The sequence below is a fragment of the Phyllopteryx taeniolatus genome, chromosome 20, assembly GCF_024500385.1.
Source record: "Phyllopteryx taeniolatus isolate TA_2022b chromosome 20, UOR_Ptae_1.2, whole genome shotgun sequence".
NCBI lineage: Eukaryota > Metazoa > Chordata > Actinopteri > Syngnathiformes > Syngnathidae > Phyllopteryx > Phyllopteryx taeniolatus.
This window is the reverse complement of record NC_084521.1, coordinates 1,699,059-1,715,074: the sequence shown is the minus strand read 5'-3', so window position 1 is coordinate 1,715,074 and position 16,016 is coordinate 1,699,059. Positions and strand designations below refer to the sequence as shown.

At 42.0% G+C, this 16,016-nt stretch overlaps 2 long non-coding RNA genes across 5 annotated transcripts in view; one reads left to right on the top strand and one right to left on the bottom strand.

Moving 5' to 3' along the window:
- Nucleotides 1–9,931: 9,931 nt before the first annotated feature.
- The window catches only part of LOC133470443 (uncharacterized), a 6,425-nt gene continuing 340 nt past the window's right edge, over nt 9,932–16,016 (bottom strand). Inside the window, exons 2-3 of the long non-coding RNA XR_009785982.1 lie at nt 13,366–13,455; nt 9,932–10,095 (exon numbers count right to left, since the gene is read on the bottom strand). This is a non-coding gene — a long non-coding RNA (uncharacterized LOC133470443). The remainder of the gene's footprint in view (nt 10,096–13,365; nt 13,456–16,016) is intronic.
- The window catches only part of LOC133470442 (uncharacterized), a 27,572-nt gene continuing 23,144 nt past the window's right edge, over nt 11,589–16,016 (top strand). For all 4 annotated transcript variants that reach the window (XR_009785978.1, XR_009785980.1, XR_009785981.1 and 1 more), the window contains exons 1-3: nt 11,589–11,706; nt 12,493–12,566; nt 13,139–13,299. This is a non-coding gene — a long non-coding RNA (uncharacterized LOC133470442). The remainder of the gene's footprint in view (nt 11,707–12,492; nt 12,567–13,138; nt 13,300–16,016) is intronic.

The following is a 16,016-nucleotide window of genomic DNA, read 5'->3' as shown; positions in this document are numbered from 1 at the left end:
CACGCTTGTCTTCTTCCTGCATCGCGGTTTCTGGATCCTGTCAGATCAGCTTCTGTTCTTTTTAATCCACGCGGCCTTTTAAACACGTCCTCCGACATGGGCCATCACCTGGACACGTACTGTCGTATTGTCCACAGCTTTGGAGTTAATTAAGGAGGCCTTATTACAGCCCGTGAGGGTTTATGGCAGGAATATTGCAACGACGCTCCGTAGGGCAGTCCCGGAGGCAAGCCGCCAGCTCGTGTCCGACGGAAGCTGGCGAGCGAACAATCCTCATGCCAGAGGCACTTGGGAGGCCTGATGAAAGAGTTTAAGATTACGATTGTTGGAGGACATCGCAGCGCCGAAGCGCGGCTCACAAAGATTTTAATGAATGTGTTTACCTCCAACTATGTAGTATATAATCCTTTTTTTTTCAGAAACCTTGTCCAAAAATGACCTAAGGTGTACGATGGCTTGTTTACAGGGTTGGTATTACAAATGTTGCAGATTTTATACTCTTGACGTGTGATTTTTGAACCTGAAAAAAATTACAGTAATCTTGAGCTTTGGCAGGGCCAAGTGCCAAATTCCGATTGTTAGCGTTTGTTAGCGTAGCGTTTGTTCTTAGTCTTTTGTTGGCCTGGTTTAATAACTCTTTGACCCGTTGGTTTGAATGAAGCAACCATTCCTCAGCTTCACTAATTATTCTGCTCAATATATTCATATGCCATTAGCGACACTGAATCACTGGACGGCTTGAGTTGAACACCAGTTACTTATTTACATACACGCAATGAACTGGATCGTCTTTTCTCACTTTTTACTACCGACAACAGCACATACACCATACCAAACCATACATAGACACACTTTATTCACTGCACAGGCCAAGTTTTAAGTAACATTTGTACATCGAGAAGTTAAGCACCGTGTAATAAAAAAAAAAAATGCGATAAAACGACTCACCATTTAAAGGCCTTAGAGACAAAGAGGAAACCGAAAGACGACTGTCACTTAATATGTACCCGAATATTAAGTGCATTTACCGTATCTTGAAAAGATGAATCTGTGCACATGTATTTGATATTTATTGCATTGTAACGGTTACATAACAGCAGCCTGACACGTTGCTATGTCGCAGTCAGTTCAATTTCATGTTTGATATCAACACATTTTTTTTTTACTAATTACTTTCAGTGAAATTCGATAATTTTCAAAGCACAATTTGTTAAAGTCTGTGTACATATCCTGTATAGCAGCATAATGTGTACACTCATTGTCGAAGAAGCCCACATTATTTCGCCTTTTTGCGTCTTTGGAGTTTTAGCAGTGTACCCGACACAACATTGATGTTCGGCGAAAAGTTGAACTTCGTTGCCTCACAAACTCTGATGACAGTCTGGGAAAAAAAACAAACGAGCGCCTGATGAATATTTTAAATCCTCCCCCTTTCTTTTCTCCTCCCGCGTCCCGCTTATCATCTCCTGACGACGTCTTTTTTTTCTTGTCACCAAGAACGTTGTCATCACGTCTTCTCTCAAGATCCTTTAAGGCAGCGTTTATCAAAACTTGCGCTCCCTGAGATGGACGTATAACGTTGGGAGTCTGGAAAATAATTTGCAATGAATTGTTATGTTTTACCATTTTAATAAGCACTACTGTACATATGGGGACCGGTGCACAAATCCAGAAAGCCAATTACTCCGCTCTATTTTCATTAAAAGATGCAGTTGGATTACGATGTATCATCACATAAATTAATAAAAGCTTCTTTTGCAGAATAAAATATATGAATATTATGAGAATAAAGTTAAAATTCAACTTTTTCCTCTCATTAAACTTTGACTTTAATAGCATGATATTCAGACTTTATCTTGGAAAAATACGACTTTAACCACATAAGATTACGACTTCTTATCCCGGCAAAATATCTCTTTGTTCTTGAAAAAATATACGGCTTTATTCTCATAACATTGCAACTTTTCTTTCTCTTCAAATTGGGATTGTTTATATATGGTAACGAAATTTTTTCTTTTCTCAAAAACCGTGCGGCTTTTTAATTCCAACAGCACTTAGAGGTACAACACATGAAGCCATTCTAGAAAAAAAAAAAATAACATTCTCATAATATTGGGCAACATCTTAATTCCTACGGCATTATCGTGATTATTTCAAATATTTTTTTCCCCTGTACCTAAACAGTTTGCAAACCACATTGCATAATTTTGTGCATAATTTCACGAGCTTGCTTTTTGTCGCACAAAAATCAAGCAGATGCCTCGGGAAACAAAGAAGCTGAAATCCTTACATTTCATCCTGCAGGGAAGAAGAAAGAAAATCCACTGTGCACCACATAATTTACTTGCACAATTTTAACGCAATTGGAGGTCTATTGAATGCGATGGCACCAGCTTGACCCCTCCGAAAATGGCCGCTGACGATATCACTTCCTGTTGACGCAAACCCCCGCGCAATTTGGGCGAGAGATAAATGACTGTTTGTGTATGTGTGTGTTTTCACCCATGAGTGGGAAAGCTCATCCGTGGGCAAATAGTTGCTTGTAAATGCTAATTAAGCGCACACACCGACAGTCACACAACAAGTTTAGAGCTGAGAAATGAACTCCGGTGCTAATTAATTAAAAAAGCTTGTCGACTTTCCGCTCGGGTGCCGAGTGTGTGGGAAACCGAGCGGGAGATAAGCGCCCGACACCACCAGAGGTTTACGCAGATTAATGCGTCACTCCTGAAATAAAGATTTCATCCCAGCGAAAGCCCCGCGAATCTACCAGGGGGCGAGTCAGTGAAATTTCTCCTCATGAGAACAGCGAGTGCTGTCCACAGAGGAAGGATGGATTTTAAGACGTCCCTGGATCTTACTGGGCCAGAACCAGACTTAAAAACCAGTAAACCAGTGTTATTTAATGTCCATCCTTCCATCCATCCATTTTCTACCGCTTATCCGAGGTCAGGTCGCGGGGGCAGTAGCTTTAGCAGGGACGCCCAGACTTCCCTCTCCCCAGCCACTTCATCCAGCTCTTCCGGGGGGATCCCGAGGCGTTCTCAGGCCAGCCGTAGGACGTAGTCTCTCCAGCGTGTCCTGGGTCGTCTCCGGGGTCTCCTCCCGATGGGACGTGCCCGGAACACCTCACCGGGGATGCGTCCGGGAGGCATCCAAATCGGATGCCCCAGCCACCTCATCTGTCTCTTCTCAATGTGAAGGAGCACCGGCTCTACTCTGAGATCCTCCCGGATGACCGAGCTTCTCAACCTCTCTCTAAGGGAGAGCCCGGACACCCTGCGGAGGAAACTCTTTTCGGAAGCTTGTATCCGGGATCTTGTTCTTTCGGTCACGACCCACAGCTCGTGACCATAGGTGAGGGTAGGAACGTAGATCGACCTGTAAATCGAGAGCTTCGCCTTTCGGCTTAGCTCCTTTTTCATCACAACGGACCGATACAAAGTCAAAATCACTGAAGACGCTGCACCGATCTGCCTGTCGATCTCCCGTTCCATTCTTCCCTCACTCGTGAACAAGACCCCAAGATACTTGAACTCCTCCACTTGGGTCAGGATCTCATCCCCGACCCGGAGAGGGCACGCCACCCTTTTCCGACTGAGGACCATGGTCTCAGATTTGGAGGTGCTGATTCTCATCCCAGCCACTTCACACTTGAGAAGTGAGAGTTGCAGATCACAGCTTGATGAAGCCAACAGAACCACATCATCTGCCAAAAGCAGAGATGGAATACTGAGGCCACCAAACCGGACCCCCTCTACACCTCGGCTGCCCCTAGAAATTCTGTCCATAAAATTTATGAACAGAATCGGTGACAAAGGGCAGCCTTGGTGGAGTCCAACCCTCACCGGGAACGAGTCCGACTTACTGCCGGATATGCGGACCAAACTCTGACTCCGGTCATACAGAGACCCAACAGCCCACCATATCAGGGGGTTCGGTACCCTATGCTCCCGAAGCACCCCCCACAGGTCTCCCTGAGGGACACGGTCGAACGCCTCCTCCAAGTCCACAAAACACATGTAGACTGGTCTGGCGAACTCCCACGCACCCTCGAGGACCCTCCCGAGGGTGAAGAGCTGGTCCACTGTTCCACGGCCAGGACGAAAACCACACTGCTCCTCCTGAATCTGAGATTCGACTTCCCCGTCCGTTATTTAATGTCAAAATGAGAATTGTAATATCTGCATTTACCTTTGAACTATTTTCCTAAATGCAACCACAGTGGGATACAAGTGCCCTGACATATGAAGTTGACCCCGGCACAAGAACAAGGAAGGACATTACAGTTGGTACAGTTGAGTTTTCGCATTTTCCTTTTGCAGATTATGTGGAGGGCAAATGTTATTACTGTTTTTCTACAGTTCTACAATTTTGGTGTTTTGCGGGGGGGGCAGTTTAATTGCATTTCCATACATTTCAATGGTGAAAGATGATTTGAGATTACAGTTGGGCATCGAGAATCGAGAACCGATTGGAACCGGGACTAATGTTCCGGTTCTCCCGGAATCGTTCAAATGAAAACATTTTGCTCCCCAGTTTCGATGCCTACAGTCTGCCGACCCCGAAGAAGAAAGTGGCAAAAACCAACGAAGAAGAACGCGCACGAAGACGTGCTTGTGCCCAACGGCGGCGGAGAACAAACCTGTGTCTTAACTTTGGTCAAATAAATGACCAGACACCTCACTGCAACACTTGGAATAAATTTATACTGTGCAATGGAGGCTTTCACGATGTGGAGAAGTCTGACGCGCTGCGGGCCTCAGCCTACACCGCACGGAACTTCAGTCATATCAAACTGGGTGAGTGAAACAATAAAATACGTCTATGCCAACATTGAGGCAGCAAGTGAAAAGCTGGTTTGCACTTTTACACTGATCTTTTTGAGCATTTTTTTTTTTTTGTCTTCAAACCATCGTAAGAGCTGATGACAGAAAAAGAAAAAAAACGTTAACATTGAGCTCAAACTTCACCAAAGGTCAAACTATTAACTTTACATCACAATGAATTGGGACAAAATTCACATCAACGTTGTCTTACAGTATCACAAACACTAAACTTGTGCCTCATTGGTGGGTAGGTGAAGGAATCAACGTTTTATAGTATTTGGTTCCATTTATTACTCTTTTTCTTGCCATCTAGGTTTACTGTCGTTTTCAAAATTCACCGCTGCCGTGTGAAGTTACCTTTCGTGCCAAAATGTTGAGTTGCGGTGCATAGCCTTCAAAATAAAAGAGTGCACGCTTAAAACAGGAAGTCAGGTTCAAACTTGCACATATCAACCGTTTGACGTGGTAAAACAGTCGCAAATAACTATTTTAACAAAGCTATATTTAACTTTTAGCTGAAACATGAATTAATGAAGATTAATTCAGTTCCACACACATTGCCTTTTAGTTCATAGGTTTGATAGTGATACTGGTTATAAAGTGGGCTGCTAAGAAAATAGATGTTCATAATTTGGATACCCTTTATTTAAAACATGCAAACTTTTTGACCCAGCTCACTAAAAGAATTGGAATCGGGAATCATTTGGAACCGGAATCGAAATGAGGAACCGGAATCAGGACCAGAATCGCTCAAATTCAAACGATGCCCAGCCCTACTTGAGACACAAATGTTTTGTATCTCAAGGCACCGCTTTATTTTGTCAAATGAAAAGTTACCCTATAACGAAAATTCAGTGGGGATTTACCCGACTCAATCTACCTCTTAATACCGCCATTATGGAAACCATCAAGTCTATAAAAAACTACAATAAAACAGCACATAACTGTACCACATACATATGTTGAGCAGTTCACAATCAATATTTATCTAATAACATGGCAAAAAAATAATAAAATACATCGTACTCAGCAAATATACTAATTGAATCATGATTATCACGTAAATGCATCCAGATCGCTACACGCAGTATTTGCTAGTTGAAGTTGGTTGTAACCTGACCAACCAATCAGAGGACAAAAAAAAAGCTGACATTATCAAGGGCCGGTTCGCTGGTCCTGTGAGGACAAATTAGATACCTGATTGTTCAAACCAACTCTGCCTTTGCTAATATGATAGTTGCAGTTGGCCAGCACGACTGATTCTGAAGGCCTTGGGCAGATTACATTGACATGGCAACACAGAGACGCTGAAATCCGATTGTATAATAAATCGAACATCCACATGTACTGGAAGCAAGTTTGCAGAAATGCTACTATCCACCCAAGTCTTGGCACATACATTGTATTCTTGCTTTAAAAATGTTTGGGTTTAGTTTAGTTCGTTGAATTGAGGGAACATTTAATCATACGTAAGGATTTGAGTGTGATGTAGTTATTAAAAAAAATAACAATAAATACAGTGGGTGTATTATGTTTGGTGTGATGAATGAAAAAGGCAACAACAACAAAAACATTTCTGGAACAACTCACGAGGATTCTTCTTCTCCCAGTCGCGTCTGGTGTTGGATTTTATTCTCTGTTAACATGTAAAAAGTCATTCAAATGGCACCAAACATATGCAGGTAGCGCCATACTGCAACCGCTAAAACTCGGGAATTTTGTTTATCAGGTCAAGGGAGACCAAGTGTTTGTTTATGTGTGTGTGTGTGTGTGTGTGTGTGTGTGTACGAGGTCGGAGGCTTGGCATGCAGCTGCGGCGGTGCATCTTATAAATGTTCATGACTCCTGAGTGCATGAAGACGATTTGGAAATAAACATATCAAAGCCACACAGAAAGCCTTTCAAATGCGAGCTCGCTCGTGTTTGCCTACAAACATTTGGCTTCGGAATTCGGTCAACATCATGTTATTATTTATTTTCTTTGCATTTTTCACCTGTTATTTATTGATTAATTGTTTTGTTTTTTTAATTGAGGCCACAAGAGAAATTGAAACGTTTTCAGCATTTGAGTTTGAAGGTAGGGTTTGGCTTTCAAACCAAGGTCAGATTTTTCAAAGTAGGGTTTCAAGCTGATTGTAGGATTTCAAATCAGGGTTTAGTGACAGGGTTAATGGTTTCAATTCAGAGTTTAAAGATAAGGTTATCATTTCAAAATAGGGTTAGGATTTTAAACTTGGGTTTTGAATTAGGTTTTCCTTCAAAGTTTAGGGTTTCTCACAAGGTTTTTAATGAGGGTTTCAAGCCCGGGTTAAGTTGTGGCTCCCGGTGTTAGCAGCTTGACTGATGTTGTTTATTGCACAGAGCGTCTCGTTGCCGCCGCTGTTTGGACAAACTGAAACGTGTGATTTAGCTACAAAACATGTTGTCAAGCTTTATTATTCGCGTGAGCGCCTTCTGAAAAATGAGTCGTCCTCGTCGGGCGCAGACAGCCTGCGAAAGAGAAGGTAAACAGGGTCAATAGTTCCAAGGGGGGTGAAAAAAATTCTTTATCAACACTTTGATGGGATTTCGTCGAGGCTTTTTCCCCCTTCAACATTCCTCAAAAGCAAGGGTGCCCAAACTTTTGCTGCTGTAGCTGTCACTCATCTCATTGAATAGACAAAACGTTTTCAGACGGGTGCTTCACTTTATCTGCAGACCATCAGTCATCCCACAGTGTGAAAACTAAGCAGCTACAAATGAACATTTATCAGTCCCAAAATCAAGACCAGTTACAATGAAGAATACGAAGGTCTTTTTATAAACACAAAGAACATTTTTCTCAGACTTGATGTCAGAAAGCCGCAAGTGTGGGAGCCATAGATTCCAGCAATTAGCCTGAATTAGAGGAGTAAATTCCAGTAATTATCCAATATCACAGAGGTCAGAGCAAAATAACAAACCTGAAAACAAGAAGAAGACGGTTGCAGAGACCAGATATTAGCAAGTATCTGGGAACTAAAACCCAGGAATTAGTCAGCGTCCAGGAGGCGAACGGAAGCCCTTGATTCAAATGACTTCATTCTGCTTGCCAAGGCGAGCTAATCTAATTCAAGACTTCAGCTCAGTTTCTTCTTTCTGGAGCTTTGACTGTCTTGAGATTCAGGATTTATGTGTGTCTGTTGTGTCCTGAAACTCTTCTTCTCAAAGTCTCTGAGAGACCTACTTTCTTCTTAGCACCTCTCAGTCCAATTTTATGGGCCATCGCCTTGAAATAGTTTAATATCATATCTGTTGGGTGGAATCCTCCCATCTCCAACGTCACTACTTTTCAGGAAATCAAACAAACACCACCCCAAAAATCATGTTCAATTGCAAATTTACAACCCCAATTCCAATGAAGTTAGGACGTTGTGTTAAACATAAATAAAAACAGAATACAATGATTTGCAAATCATGTTCAACCTATATTTAATTGAAAAGACTAGAAAGACAAGATATTTAATGTTCAAACTGATAAGCTTGATTGTTTTTAGCAAATAATCAATAACTTAGAATTTTATGGTTGCAACACGTTCCAAAAAAGCTGGGACAGGTGGCAAAAAAGACTGAGAAAGTTGAGGAATGCTCATCAAACACCTGTTTGGAACATCCCAAAGGTGAACAGGCTAATTGGGAACAGGTGGGTGGCATGATTGGGTAGAAAAGGAGCTTCCCTGAATTGCTGAGTCATTCACAAGCAAAGATGGGGCGAGGTTCACCTCTTTGTGAACAAGTACGTGAGAAAATAGTCGAACAGTTTAAGGACAATGTTCCTCAATGTACAATTACAAGGAATTTAGGGATTTCATCATCTACGGTCCATAATATCATCAAAAGGTTCAGAGAATCTGGAGAAATCACTGCATGTAAGCGGCAAGGCCGAAAACCAACGTGACCTTCGATCCCTCAGGAGGCACTGCATCAAAAACCGACATCAATGTGTAAAGGATATCACCACATGGGCTCAGGAACACTTCAGAAACCCAATGTCAGTAAATACAGTTCGGCACTACAGCCGTAAGTGCAACTTAAAACTCTACTATGCAAAGCAAAACCCATTCATTAACACCCAGAAACGCCGCCGGCTTCTCTGGGCCCGAGCTCATCCAAGATGGACTGATGAAAAGTGGAAAAGTGTTCTGCGGTCCGACGAGTCCAAATTTCAAATTGTTTTTGGAAATTGTGGACGTCGTGTCCTCCGGGCCAAAGAGGACAAGAACCATCCGCACTGTCATGGACGCAAAGTTCAAAAGCATCTGTGATGGTATGGGGCTGTGTTAGTGCCAATGGCATGGATAACTTACACATCTGTGAAGGCACCATTAACGCTGAAAGGTACATACAGGTTTTGGAGAAACATATCCTGCCATCCAAGCAACGTCTTTTTCACGGACGCCCCTGCTTATTTCAGCAAGACAATGCCAAACCACATTCTGCACGTGTTACAACAGTGTGGCTTCGCAGTAAAAGAGTGCGGGTACTAGAGTGTCCTGCCTGTAGTCCAGACCTGTGTCCCATTGAAAATGTGTGGCGCATTATGAAGCGTAAAATACGACAAAAGAGACCCCGGACTGTTGAACAGCTGACGCTGCACATCAAGCAGGAATGGGAAAGAATTCCACCTACAAGGCTTCAACAATCAGTGTCCTCAGTTCCCAAACAATTATTGAATGTGAGGGAAGAGTATTCTTCTTTATGCCACTTCTCAGACTGTTAAATGTCCCAGTTAACATGGATATTTGACTTCTAAAGCTGTCAATGGCATTGAATGTGTAGATTATTATTTTTTTTTTTAACTAGTGATGCAGGCTGTGTAAAAGGTTATTCGTAGTACACGCCATTATATATGGCGGCTAAAAAATTGACGTTGAGCCGCAAAGGCTCCCGAGCTGTAATTTGGACATCCGTGTTGCACAGAAACGTTTATCGTTTGTGACGGCGAAGGCCCATCAAAGTCTTTCTATCTCGTCGCCGTCTCCCCGAAGACCTCATTTTCCTCTTAATTCAAAATGATTCCCTGAACAAATGAGCACACCTGGTACCCGTACACCAACCCTGTCGGAGACGAGCGGGATGACAATCAAACGCACGGAGAAAAACAACAGGTACATTTTGGCGGCGGCCAATGATGGATGGCAACCTGCTGACTCCGGAGATTGAGCGAGCTCGTCGATCCTCCGTTGACGTCTTTACATCTTTGACGCCAAGAGTTCTGCTCCATGTTTCTAGAACGCTGGCTCTTCTCCTGTGGAATCAACAACACTGCTTGCAGTAACCATGGAAACAGTCTTGGGATTGGACAGCAGATGCTTCATTTCCATATGTGGATTAATTCAATGACAGCACACTGTTTGAAGCTGACAAGAACATAAATCGAAGTGACCTTAATGATATGACTAACACAAGCGTCTTAGATCAGATGCATGTAAAAGCAGTCGGGTTCTTGCGCCAAAAAATGGCTGCAAATTCAAAGCCTTTGCCGCAGAGATGATGCCAAAGAACTGTTTAAAATTGGGGGTTCAAGACTAGGTTAAAGTTTCAAACGGGTTGGGGTTTCAAATTAAGGTTTCTAGCTATGGTTAGGCTTTCAAACACGTCACACGTGGTTTATGGTTTAAAAAATAGGTTAGACTTTCAATTGAGGAGTTGACACCAGGGTTAGTGTTCAAAGTAGGGTTTCAAGACATGTTTAGGTTCGCCAAGTAGGCTTTCAAACCTAGAATAAAGTTTCAGACAAGGTAAGGGTTACAAGTGACAGTTTGAAGCCTGGTTTAGGGTTTAAAAGTGGGGTTTGATGCTGGAAGACATATTAGCGTTTGAAGCCAGGTGTCGGGTTTCAAAGAAAGAAACACGTTAGGGTTTCAAGTTAGAGTAACAAATGAATGTTTGAAGCTACGGTTTCCTAAGATGTCAAATAAGGGTTAAAGGCAGGGTTGGTTTTTCAAAGTAGGTTTTCAAGCCTGGGTTAGGGTTGTGTGATGATTCATCTTGCGTCGAATGAAAACAAGCTTCTTGGTGCGTCTGTATTATCAGTGATTGTTGTGACGGTGAAGTACTCCCACCTGCGTCTCACTTGATCAACGTCTTCCTGTCGTGATTGTTCGTGTCACCGGTGAGCAGCCGAGCACTTAGCTCAATAATGAATTGTTAATTGTCTCATTGTGATGTCGTCTTGGATACGAAGGCAGAGACTCTGCCGCTCTGTCTATCGGTTCAATCTTGAAGGTGTGAGTCAAACGTAATCTTCTTTTTCTTGAGTGTTTGAAGATAATGAAATGCAGGCCGTGACTGGAGGAAGACACATTTGTTTTGTATCGTCCTGCTCCTGGATAGTGCTAATTAGCGTTAGCCCATCAACAACAGCAATGAATATTAGGATACTAGACGTTCATTTTTCGTGGCAAAACATCATCAAAATAGGTTTCGCCATTCACCATCGCCCATTCCTCGAGTATACGTGGTTCAAATTTGCCATTCCGATGACATGAACACCTGGGGAGGCAACTGGATTTGAAATGATTAAAAAATATATATAAAAAAAAAAACAGCCCGTACGTTGCAAGTCTGAAACACAGGCCGGGGTAGCACTGGACCTCCCCCCCCCCCCCCCCCCCCCCCTGAAATCTGATTGGACCCCTCCCCCAGATGATTGACATATCACGGCACCGCACGTCTTGTCAAAAGGAACCGTTTGCATTTTTAAATCAGTGACGCCTTATGACTGCTAAGTCCCTCCTGTACACTAGTTGTGCTGTGTAGCACAAAGAGTCGTAATCCACATTTATTAGGAGAAGAAGAAGAATCGCCACAGAAGAAGAGGATTTGCCCCAGAGCCAGTCTCCGACGTCATTCTAAAGTAAGTTTGACGGTGGTGTCCTAATGAGTCACTGTTTAAAAACACTTTACAAGTTACATCTCTTTTTTTCTTCTTCTATGCAGCATCTTATTTCATACATAATGTATAGCACAACAGGCGAGCTAGCTAAAAACACTCTTAAGACAAACTAGTGGAGTGCTTTCAAAGTTGAGGGCATCACAAGAGTGCTGTTAATGAGCTTCACAAGTGGAACTGGTTTTAAAACCATAAATACTGTAATTTAATTAAGTGAATTCTGCCTTTTTCACCAGTATCACCAATTTAGCTTGTTTGAAAGCCTACCTGTTATTCAAGTGAATTCTAAGTATTTTGTCCGTTTTATTTTATTATTTGATTCAAAAAGTAATGCCTTTTTCAACTACAAAGAAAGAAGTATGCCTTTTTATTCATAAAAAAAGTGTGCCTTTTTATTTCATATTTGTCATGTTTGTTCATGTTTCATTTATATCAACTGTTTTCATGTTTTCCACTGTGCATAAAGGCTTTTGTATTACTGGGCAATTTTTGGGGGGGTGAAATAAATTTGAGTTGCGAAAGAATGTCAAAAATGTCGGTTGCGACTTAATGACTAAGTTCAATTTTGGCTCCTGAGGCAAAAGCAGTTGGGAACCACTGAGTAGCTGAATGTTTGAATATGAAACTCACATCTACAGTGGTCTATTTCCCCTAACATTTTTTAGGCTTGAAGTGCGGCTTTGATAACATTGTGCAATTGTAAGTGATGCTCAGAGTTACAGAACTGGCCTTTTTTTTTTCCCCCCATAGGGTCTGTTGAGAAATGAAAAGACTGGGGGACAAGATATATAGCTTCTTTTTAAAGAGAAGCAAGTGAGGCAACGGTAAGGTGGACAGAGACAGTGTGAGTGCATTGCTCGTGTGTGTGTGCGTGAGTATCTGTGAGTGGGTAATTGTGTGTGTGTGTGTGTGTGTGAGAGGATAACTGTTTGAGCGGGTTACTCTGTGATTGAAAAATTGTTGCGGTTTTCGAAGTTGTGTTTGTGTGTACGATGTTCATAAACTTTCCTTTATGCGCACAAACCTCATCTTGTGTGTGCTTAGTATGTACATTGCAACATTTAGAGACTCTGATTGCAATTCATTGGTCGAGAAACAAATTCATTGTCATAGTCTGTGGCCCCCTGAAATAACCTTGGCCACCCTAAGTATAAAAGTCTAGCTCCGCCATTGCTGGCAAATGCTATGCAACCCAGCTGGCTGACTTGAATTTGGCAGAGTGGGCATCAATCCCACACCGAAGGACAAACAGTCGAAATGGTGAGAAATCGACTAATATGTGCAAAATCAGACCAAATCGACAGACTTCTAGGTTTGAGTTTCTTGGACTGGAAAACCCACGTTACTCCACTGGACTCAAGTGCTTTCCTTTTGTCCTATTACGATGTTCTGGCAGCCATCTTGGTTCGGGGTACGCAAGGACACCATCTTGACTTGACAGCTTTGATGTAAAACTTCCCTCCTCGGTGACTAAAAGTCCCCCGGAGCATCATTTGCTGACATGCAAGACGTGTGACAGGAAGCCCAGCTGGGAGGAACACGAGCACGCTAGCTAAGGTAAGGCGGAGGACCCCCAGCCCCTTTGTTTGCTTCGGGCTGATTATGTATATTTATGTGGCTCACCGGTGGGGGTCTCGTGAGTCAGCTGCATTATTCCGAGACAGGAAGTCTTTGGGGAGGATGTGACTCGGCTTCTGCTGTCCATGTTTGTTTCTGTCGGAGAACAAAGTAAACAAATGTCTCAAGGAATACAAAATGAGGTGAGCTCACAGATGTAGCGTATAGAACAGCGCTTCTCAAACTTTTTGGGTTCTTTCCAAGAAAACCCTCATCATCGTAACGCCAATTAAACATAACTCTCATAACCAGGTGTAACTTTGAATGTCAGAGGAATTAAAAAGTTGCTTATTTTCGAGAAGCTCCTATTTTTGGGGGGAAATGTTGGAACGTTGTGAGAAAGAAGTTAGATAATTTTTTTTTTTTCAAGATTTTGTAAGTATAAAAAGTCAAACTTTTATGAGCATTAAGTCGTATTTGGCCGAGTTAGCCATAATAAAAAGTTTAACGAGGGTAGAAAATAGTATTTTAACAAGTGAAGTTTACTATCCTTTTTATTCTTGTAAAAATAAAATTACGAAGTGATTAACTGCCACACAAATGGGACTACCGTATATATTTGTGAAAAAAAAAAAGGTATGCCTATTTTCCCCCAAAAATATGAATTTATTCCTGTGATAATACGAATTTTGTTTTGAAAAAATAATTTTATGGCCTCGCATGTAGGCTAGGAGTGGGTGCTTTCGCTAGGCCACACCCCTTAAACACGGATACTACGTTACTACAATAATTTCACTTGATAAAACCAGTTTAATTCTTTTCACTGTTTTTTATACAATCCAGTGCAAGTTTTCAATATTAAAAACAAGTAACGTTGTTGTTTGGAGAGCTGGAATGGATTAATGGCATATCAAATCATTTCCATGTGGAAAAGCGACTTACAAGCTTGGTCACAGAACAAATTAAAGTTGTGTAAGTCAAGGCACCACTGAACATTTGTTGGGGACGCTGAGTATTTGCGAGGCTTTAAAATGCAGTTCACGTGTAACAGTGGTGCGAAACAAATGTTTATTAGGGTCGGGGCTATTTCTCCGTGGAGAAGCAGGTAAGATCATTTCCTGTTGTGATTGCAACATGACGACAGTCCACCTCCCCAGACGCCACTGCACAACGCTAACATTTGGCTGAAAAATTGAAACGCTGCGCCGGCGTTACTCAAAGCTAATAGCGGTGGCGCTTACGCCCGCGTCTCCGAGGTGAGCTTATTTGGCGAATCCACAAACAAACACGGCAGTTTTATTAGCCGGCTTGCTGGCCAATTCCCACAAGCGGCGGTGGCGATGCTTCAGACAAAGCGACTCTAAAGCGTGGCCTCGCGTGCACCTTCTCACTGGGCAAATGTGCAAGGCGAACTGAAAACGCTCCTCCGCCAAACTGTGCAGACAGCTTCCATATGAATATGCAAGAGCAACCCACGCCTGGCGAGCCGCCATTTCCAGACAGCTGCGTTTGTTCGCGTGAGGGCCAACGGGAAGCGTCGCGCACAAGAGGCCCATTCAATCCCGAGCGGCGCTTCAGGCTCAACTTTGACCTGCTAAAACTACGGCAAGTACCGCTGATTGGAATTGGGCAGTGAAAATAGCAGCTTGGCAAGGAGAGGAAATCCAATATACGGCGGTACCTTGACCTAAAAGTCCACACCTTCATAAAGTTTTCGGGAAATGACTTTCGTTGTTTTTGCATCAGCCTGGTGAGGTCGCTTTAGTGGCACAAAACGCTCAAAGACTGTTGATGGGTTAGGGTTAATGAGAAAGTTTACCCTTTCTGATGCCAGTAATTGCAATTAACCCCTGATGCGATACCATTCATTCCAACTATGACGAAATACGATTCACTCAAATTATGATTCGATCCTATTCCCTTTAATTATGTTAAGATATGATTAACTATTATTACAATAAGATACGATTAACTATGATTTTTATATGACCTGATTTACTCAAATTATGAATTCCAATTCCAATTCATTCCAATTAGGACAAGAAACAATTCACTCTAATTACTTAAAAATACGATTCACTCCAATTGCAACAAGATACAATTCAATTACAATATGAAATGATTCAAGGCAATTATATGATTCACTCCAATTATGCCAAGATACAATTAACTCTAATTACAAGATACAATTAACTCCAATTACTCCAATTACGATATGATCCAATTCACTCCAAATATGAGACACAATTCACTCCAAATATGAGACACAATTCACTCCAATAATGACAAGATATGATTCACTTCAATTACAATATTATATGCATTCACTGCAATTATGATACGATGCCCTCCAATTAAATTGCAATATGAATCACTCCAATTACAGCAAGGTACAAAACACTCGAATACGATACGATTCACACCAATTACTACACGATATCATTCACTCCAATTTCGACAAGATATGATTGACTATTACGATATGATCCAGTTCACTCTAAATACGACACGATTCACTCCATTAATGGCAAGATACGGTTCACTCTAATTACGACCAAGTTACGATTCACTCCAATTACAATTGGATTCATTCCAATTATGACAAGGTAAGATTGACTCCATTTACAGGACCATATGATTCACTTCAATTATGACTTATCTTTTTTAATTTACCATTAAGTGTCCTACATTTTGCACCGTGAAACAATGGAAAATGT